Source organism: Pseudophryne corroboree, unplaced genomic scaffold (genome assembly GCF_028390025.1).
Source record: "Pseudophryne corroboree isolate aPseCor3 unplaced genomic scaffold, aPseCor3.hap2 scaffold_464, whole genome shotgun sequence".
In the NCBI taxonomy this organism is placed as follows: domain Eukaryota; kingdom Metazoa; phylum Chordata; class Amphibia; order Anura; family Myobatrachidae; genus Pseudophryne; species Pseudophryne corroboree.
The window spans coordinates 282874-290274 of NW_026970078.1; the positions used below are offsets into that span (position 1 = coordinate 282874).

The 7401-nt window shown below is 39.0% G+C and overlaps 7 non-coding genes across 7 annotated transcripts; 5 read left to right on the forward strand and 2 right to left on the reverse strand.

The window, feature by feature from the left end:
- Nucleotides 1–4029: 4029 nt before the first annotated feature.
- Nucleotides 4030–4193, reverse strand: LOC135027286 (U1 spliceosomal RNA). The gene has a single exon (XR_010223774.1). It is a non-coding gene; the product is annotated as a U1 spliceosomal RNA (small nuclear RNA).
- A 671-nt stretch (nt 4194–4864) lies between these two features.
- Nucleotides 4865–5027, reverse strand: LOC135027520 (U1 spliceosomal RNA). The gene has a single exon (XR_010223965.1). It is a non-coding gene; the product is annotated as a U1 spliceosomal RNA (small nuclear RNA).
- Nucleotides 5028–5171: 144 nt separating this feature from the next.
- On the forward strand, nt 5172–5287 carry LOC135027582 (U5 spliceosomal RNA). The gene has a single exon (XR_010224000.1). It is a non-coding gene; the product is annotated as a U5 spliceosomal RNA (small nuclear RNA).
- Nucleotides 5288–5557: 270 nt separating this feature from the next.
- On the forward strand, nt 5558–5673 carry LOC135027573 (U5 spliceosomal RNA). The gene has a single exon (XR_010223991.1). It is a non-coding gene; the product is annotated as a U5 spliceosomal RNA (small nuclear RNA).
- Nucleotides 5674–5959: 286 nt separating this feature from the next.
- Nucleotides 5960–6075, forward strand: LOC135027589 (U5 spliceosomal RNA). Its single transcript, XR_010224006.1, has one exon. It is a non-coding gene; the product is annotated as a U5 spliceosomal RNA (small nuclear RNA).
- Nucleotides 6076–6349: 274 nt separating this feature from the next.
- On the forward strand, nt 6350–6465 carry LOC135027605 (U5 spliceosomal RNA). Its single transcript, XR_010224021.1, has one exon. It is a non-coding gene; the product is annotated as a U5 spliceosomal RNA (small nuclear RNA).
- A 275-nt stretch (nt 6466–6740) lies between these two features.
- LOC135027611 (U5 spliceosomal RNA) lies at nt 6741–6856 on the forward strand. Its single transcript, XR_010224027.1, has one exon. It is a non-coding gene; the product is annotated as a U5 spliceosomal RNA (small nuclear RNA).
- Nucleotides 6857–7401: the final 545 nt, after the last annotated feature.

The following is a 7401-nucleotide window of genomic DNA, read 5'->3' on the forward strand; positions in this document are numbered from 1 at the left end:
AAATGAGGATGCATCTTGCTGCCTTTCCAATGAAGCAAGTTTAATTTAGTAATAGGTGAAAAACCATCCCTACAAAGGTGTTAATCAGAGACTTGGCTTTGTGGACACTTTTCAGAGAACAAATTTGTTAGCATAAAAATAAAGCCAGAAAATAAAGAGAGCTGTTTAATCACTCAATTGGATTTTTTTGCCAGCATATTTCTTTTTCTCTGCAACCCACTGCTAAATTGTGCTTCCTAGCTGTTTTTATAAAATCACTGAATCAAATCTAACTCTGATTACATCAGAGAAGGCCAGGTACCCTACACCATAACAAGGGGTTTGAAATTTTGACTTGTCTACTTAACGATCACCAAAATCTGATAACAAGGTCAATTACGACCCTGGGTGGGATTGAACCACCAACCTTTTGGTTAATAACCATACACACTAACTGATTGCGCCACAGCGACACTTTGCAAAAGTACATACTGACAAAGGCTAATAAGCATTCATCTAGAACGTTTCCTAGAAACATTTTAAAAAGTCAATAATGTGGAGAGTTTTTGTAAGATGTTTCTTCCATCAACCAATGAAGAAACACATTGGTACTTTCCCATGATAAGTGAGTGCTTCAGGACCTCTTGCACTTACATGTGCAGCAGAGTACTGTAATGGAAGCATGCTGGGTCCATAACCCAGAGGTAGGCAGATTGAAACTATCCTCTGCTATATGCATTTTTTTTTTGTTAATTAAAGTAATCCAAAACTGGGATTGATATTTTTGCTCTTTTATTTTTACTTAAAGTACAATAACTTTTACAATTTTAATTTGTTTTAATAGAATATTGACAGTATTGTTTTCTTTCAAAAATCCAATTAATTTTCTTTACCCGATTATTAAAATGGTAATTGACAAAAACAAACTACATTGTCACCAGAAGAGCAATACAAAATGTACAAGTGATATATTAAAATCATCTTTCCAGCTTGAATTTCAATGATGCATTGGGGCAACGATTTTGTGAGAAACATCTTCACCCTTAAATAAAGATTTTCTTAATTCCTTACCTGTGTGCTAATTAGATATCACCTTGTTTTCACATTAAACAGACTTCCACATGCGAAAGCAGCAAGGATGCAGTGGCGTTAATGTTTCCTGGTGTCAACCTGTATTATTTCAGTAGACATTGAAATGAGGATGCATCTTGCTGCCTTTCCAATGAAGCAAGTTTAATTTAGTAATAGGTGAAAAACCATCCCTACAAAGGTGTTAATCAGAGACTTGGCTTTGTGGACACTTTTCAGAGAACAAATTTGTTAGCATAAAAATAAAGCCAGAAAATAAAGAGAGCTGTTTAATCACTCAATTGGATTTTTTTGCCAGCATATTTCTTTTTCTCTGCAACCCACTGCTAAATTGTGCTTCCTAGCTGTTTTTATAAAATCACTGAATCAAATCTAACTCTGATTACATCAGAGAAGGCCAGGTACCCTACACCATAACAGGGGGTTTGAAATTTTGACTTGTCTACTTAAAGATCACCAAAATCTGATAACAAGGTCAATTACGTCCCTGGGTGGGATTGAACCACCAACCTTTTGGTTAATAACCATACACACTCACTGATTGCGCCACAGTGACACTTTGCAAAAGTACATACTGACAAAGGCTAATAAGCATTCATCTAGAACGTTTCCTAGAAACATTTTAAAAAGTCAATAATGTGGAGAGTTTTTGTAAGATGTTTCTTCCATCAACCAATGAAGAAACACATTGGTACTTTCCCATGATAAGTGAGTGCTTCAGGACCTCTTGCACTTACATGTGCAACAGAGTACTGTAATGGAAGCATGCTGGGTCCATAACCCAGAGGTAGGCAGATTGAAACTATCCTCTGCTATATGCATTTTTTTTGTTAATTAAAGTAATCCAAAACTGGGATTGATATTTTTGCTCTTTTATTTTTACTTAAAGTACAATAACTTTTACCATTTTAATTTGTTTTAATAGTATATTGACAGTATTGTTTTCTTTCAAAAATCCAATTAATTTTCTTTACCCGATTATTAAAATGGTAATTGACAAAAACAAACTGCATTGTCACCAGAAGAGCAATACAAAATGTACAAGTGATATATTAAAATCATCTTTCCAGCTTGAATTTCAATGATGCATTGGGGCAACGATTTTGTGAGAAACATCTTCACCCTTAAATAAAGATTTTCTTAATTCCTTACCTGTGTGCTAATTAGATATCACCTTGTTTTCAAATTAAACAGACTTCCACATGAGAAAGCAGCAAGGATGCAGTGGCGTTAATGTTTCCTGGTGTCAACCTGTATTATTTCAGTAGATATTAAAATGAGGATGCATCTTGCTGCCTTTCCAATGAAGCAAGTTTAATTTAGTAATAGGTGAAAAACCATCCCTACAAATATGTTAATCAGATACTTGGCTTTGTGGACACTTTTCAGAGAACAAATTCGTTAGCATAAAAATAAAGCCAGAAAATGAAGAGCTGTTTAATCACTCAATTGGATTTTTCTGCCAGCATATTTCTTTTTCTCTGCAACCCACTGCTAAATTGTGCTTCCTAGCTGTTTTTTTTTATAAAATCACTGATTCAAATCTAACTCTGATTACATCAGAGTAGGCCAGGTACCCTACACCATAAGAAGGGGGTTTGAAATTTTGACTTGTCTACTTAAAGATCACCAAAATCTGATAACAAGGTCAATTACATCCCTGGGTGGGATTGAACCACCAACCCTTTGATTAATAACCAAACACACTAACAGATTGCGCCACAGAGACACTTTACAAACGTAAATACTGACAAAGGCTAATAATCATTCATCTAGAACGTTTCCTAGAAAAACTTTAAAAAGTCAATAATCTGGAGAGTTTTTGTAAGATGTTTCTTCCATCAACCAACGAAGAAACACATTGGTACTTTCCCATGATGAGTGAGTGCTTCAGGATCTCTTGCACTTACATGTGCAGCAGAGTACTGCAATGCAAAAATGCTGGGCCCATAACCCAGAGGTAGGCAGATTGAAACTATCCTCTGCTATATGCATTTTTTTTGTTAATTAAAGTAATCCAAAACTGGGATTGATATTTTTGCTCTTTTATTTTTACTTAAAGTACACTAACTTTTACCATTTTAATTTGTTTTAATAGTATATAGACAGTATTGTTTTCTTTCAAAAATCCACTTAATTTTCTTTACCCTATTATTAAAATGGTAATTGACAAAAACAAACTACATTGTCACCAGAAGAGCAATACAAAATGTACAAGTGATATATTAAAATCATCTTTCCAGCTTGAATTTCAATGATGCATTGGGGCAACGATTTTGTGAGAAACACCTTCACCCTTAAATAAAGATTTTCTTAATTCCTTACCTGTGTGCTAATTAGATATCACCTTGTTTTCACATTAAACAGACTTCCACATGCGAAAGCAGCAAGGATGCAGTGGCGTTAATGTTTCCTGGTGTCAACCTGTATTATTTCAGTAGACATTGAAATGAGGATGCATCTTGCTGCCTTTCCAATGAAGCAAGTTTAATTTAGTAATAGGTGAAAAACCATCCCTACAAAGGTGTTAATCAGAGACTTGGCTTTGTGGACACTTTTCAGAGAACAAATTTGTTAGCATAAAAATAAAGCCAGAAAATGAAGAGCTGTTTAATCACTCAATTGGATTTTTTTGCCAGCATATTTCTTTTTCTCTGCAACCCACTGCTAAATTGTGCTTCCTAGCTGTTTTTATAAAATCACTGAATCAAATCTAACTCTGATTACATCAGAGAAGGCCAGGTACCCTACACCATAACAGGGGGTTTGAAATTTTGACTTGTCTACTTAAAGATCACCAAAATCTGATAACAAGGTCAATTACGTCCCTGGGTGGGATTGAACCACCAACCTTTTGATTAATAACCATACACACTGAGGCAGCACAATGGAACTCTCGAAAGAAGAACAAGGCTAGAGGAAGAACTGAAACAAAGAAATCTGACTTTTACTAGAGCTGACCAGAGGAAAGCACAAACACAGTCCCCCACTACCACAAATAATGCAGTTGAGTTTCCCACATTTGGGGAAATCACAGGGGTCAGCATACCCAGAATGCAATGAATGAACCTCACCCTGGGAGAACAATCTTCAAGACCATGGTCTCTCCTATGCAAAATAAGTATGATTTGGGATAGGGCTGGGGAGGGCCGCTGCTCAGGCACATCTCTGTCAAGTAAAGGAGATTCAACTGAGGCAGCACATGGGAACTCTCATCTGGGGACAACAACTGCAGGGAGAACACATATTTTCAGATGAACATGGGAGGGCAGAAGGCTGCCTAATACTGAAGCACCCCCAAACAACAAACCAAATGCAACAACTAGTGCAAGCATTCCTGGGGGAAGGCCTGCAGCAGATGGATTTGCATATGGTGATGCCATCCAAGCAGTGGGTCAAAGTTGGCTTCAACCCTCGTCTGCATATGAAAAGAGAAAAGGGGCGTGCAGGGCATGGCGGCCTTTTGCGGCGCTTGGATGACCCCTAGTTCGCATTACACACCTCCACCCTCCTTCGGTGTGGGGCTCATGTTGGCTATGCCCCAGCCCCTGAAGCATTCAAGCTGATTTCTTGCAGCAGCTGGGCACTGTAACTGCTCCAGAGCTGCTCTGTAAGGCAAGTAAAAGGGTGTGGGCCCTGCAGCACTACCTGTAGTTTGCATTGTGCGTTGGAAGGCACGAAGTAAGCAGACGGGAGAAGTCAGGATAGTGCGCAAGGGCATAGAAGGGAGCGGCTCAAGAAAAGAGAAGTGGAAACAGACAGCAAACTAGGCTGGAGAGAGACCTGAGACAAAGAGATCTGAATTATACGAGAGCCGACCAAGGGAAACACAAATTATGCAGTCAAGTTTCCCACATTTGGGGAAATCACAGGGGCAGCACAACCAGAGTGCAATGGGTGAGCCTTGCCCTGGGAGAAGCACCTTCATGATCATAGTATCTCACCTGGCAGGTAAGTAGGAGTTGGGCTAGAGCTGGGGAGGGTCGCTGCTCGAGCATCCCCCTGTCAAGTAAAGGAGATTCAACTGAGGCAGCACAAGGGAACTCTCATCTGGGGACAACAACTGCAGGGAGAACACATATTTTCAGATAAAAATCTTGGTCATGCTCTGGTTTCTCTTCAGAACGAACAAATCTTTCGCCTTTTACTAAAGATTTCCGTGGAGAGGAGCAAAACCGAGTTTTATCTCAATTTTTGCATGCCCCATCTTTTTGGGGTTTCTTTTATCGGTTTAAAGATAGAATGAGTGTGCTTTAATGTAAGCTCATTTGCATAGAAATGACAGTAAATGTTTGTTTCTTTTCAAACAGAACTTTCTTGACCATGCTACTTGCTTGAAAGATCTGGGAGCACATGGAATACAGTACAAACCATGCTTATAGCAAGGAGAAGACAGGTGAGAAATCTGCTTTCTTTCAAATTGGGCGCTCACTTTGATCTGAATAAGGACTGCTGGCACGGCACTCAGGCGACAGGTGGAATCTTGGTCATGCTCTGGTTTCTCTTCAGAACGAACAAATCTTTCGCCTTTTACTAAAGATTTCCGTGGAGAGGAGCAAAACTGAGTTTTATCTCAATTTTTGCATGCCCCATATTATTGGGGTTTCTTTTATCGGATTAAAGACAGAACGAGTGTGCTTTCTTGTTAGCTTTAATGTAAGTTTATTTGCATAACAATGACAATAAATGTCTGTTTCTTTTCAAGCAGAACTTTCTTGACCATACTAATTGCTTGAAAGATCTGGGAGCACATGGAAAACAGTACAAACCATGCTTATAGCAAGGGGAAGCCTGGTGAGAAATCTGCTTTCTTTCTTTCAAATTGGGTGCTCACTTTGAGCTGAATGAGGACTGCTGGCATGGCACTCAGGCGACAGGTGGAATCTTGGTCATGCTCTGGTTTCTCTTCAGAACGAACAAATCTTTCGCCTTTTACTAAAGATTTCCGTGGAGAGGAGCAAAACTGAGTTTTATCTCAATTTTTGCATGCCCCGTCTTATTGGGGTTTCTTTTATCAGTTTAAAGATAGAACGAGTGTGCTTTAATGTAAGCTCATTTGCGTAGAAATGACAGTAAATGTTTGTTTCTTTTCAAACAGAACTTTCTTGACTATACTAATTGCTTGAAAGATCTTGGAGCACATGGAAAAGAGTACAAACCATGTTTATAGCAAGGGGAAGCCTGGTGAGAAATCTGCTTTCTTTCTTTCAAATTGGGTGCTCACTTTGAGCTGAATGAGGACTGCTGGCATGGCACTCAGGCGACAGGTAGAATCTTGGTCATGCTGTGGTTTCTCTTCAGAACGAACAAATCTTTCGCCTTTTACTAAAGATTTCCGCGGAGAGGAGCAAAACTGAGTTTTATCTCAATTTTTGCATGCCCCATCTTATTGGGGTTTTATTTTATTGGTTTAAAGATAGAACGAGTGTGCTTTAATGTAAGCTCATTTGCATAGAAATGACAGTAAATGTTTGTTTCTTTTCAAACAGAACTTTCTTGACCACACTAATTGTTTGAAAGATCTGGGAGCACATGGAAAAGAGTACAAACCATGTTTATAGCAAGGGGAAGCCAGGTGAGAAATCTGCTTTCTTTCATTCAAATTGGGTGCTCACTTTGAGCTGAATGAGAACTGCTGGCATGGCACTCAGGCGACAGGTGGAATCTTGGTCATGCTCTGGTTTCTCTTCAGAACTAACAAATATTTCGCCTTTTATTAAAGATTTCCGTGGAGAGGAGCAAAACTGAGTTTTATCTCAATTTTTGCATGCCCCATATTATTGGGGTTTCTTTTATCAGTTTAAAGACAGAACGAGTGTGCTTTCTTGTTAGCTTTAATGTAAGTTTATTTGCATAACAATGACAGTAAATGTTTGTTTCTTTTCAAACAGAACTTTCTTGACCATGCTACTTGCTTGAAAGATCTGGGAGCACATGGAAAACAGTACAAACCATGCAGTATCACAAGAGCCTTTATTTGATCTTTCATGAAGATAGAGCAGAATTGAGGACACGTCAACAATTTCTGCCGAAGGTGGTTCATCTTTCCACATGGTGCCTTTGGCCACTGACACCTTCGTTGAGTCAAAGTCTCTGGCTGTGGTCAGAACTTTGAAAATTTATGTCACCAGAACGGTTCAGATTAGGAAAACAGAGGCTCTGTTTGTCCTGTATGCTCCCAACATGATTGGGTGTCCTGCTTCCATGCAGACCATTACGCGCTGGATCTGTGGTAAGATTCAGCATGCTCATTCCACGGCAGGATTGCCGTTACTGAATTAGGTGAAGACCCATTCTACTAGAAAGGTGGGTTCATCCTGGGCAGCTGGTCGG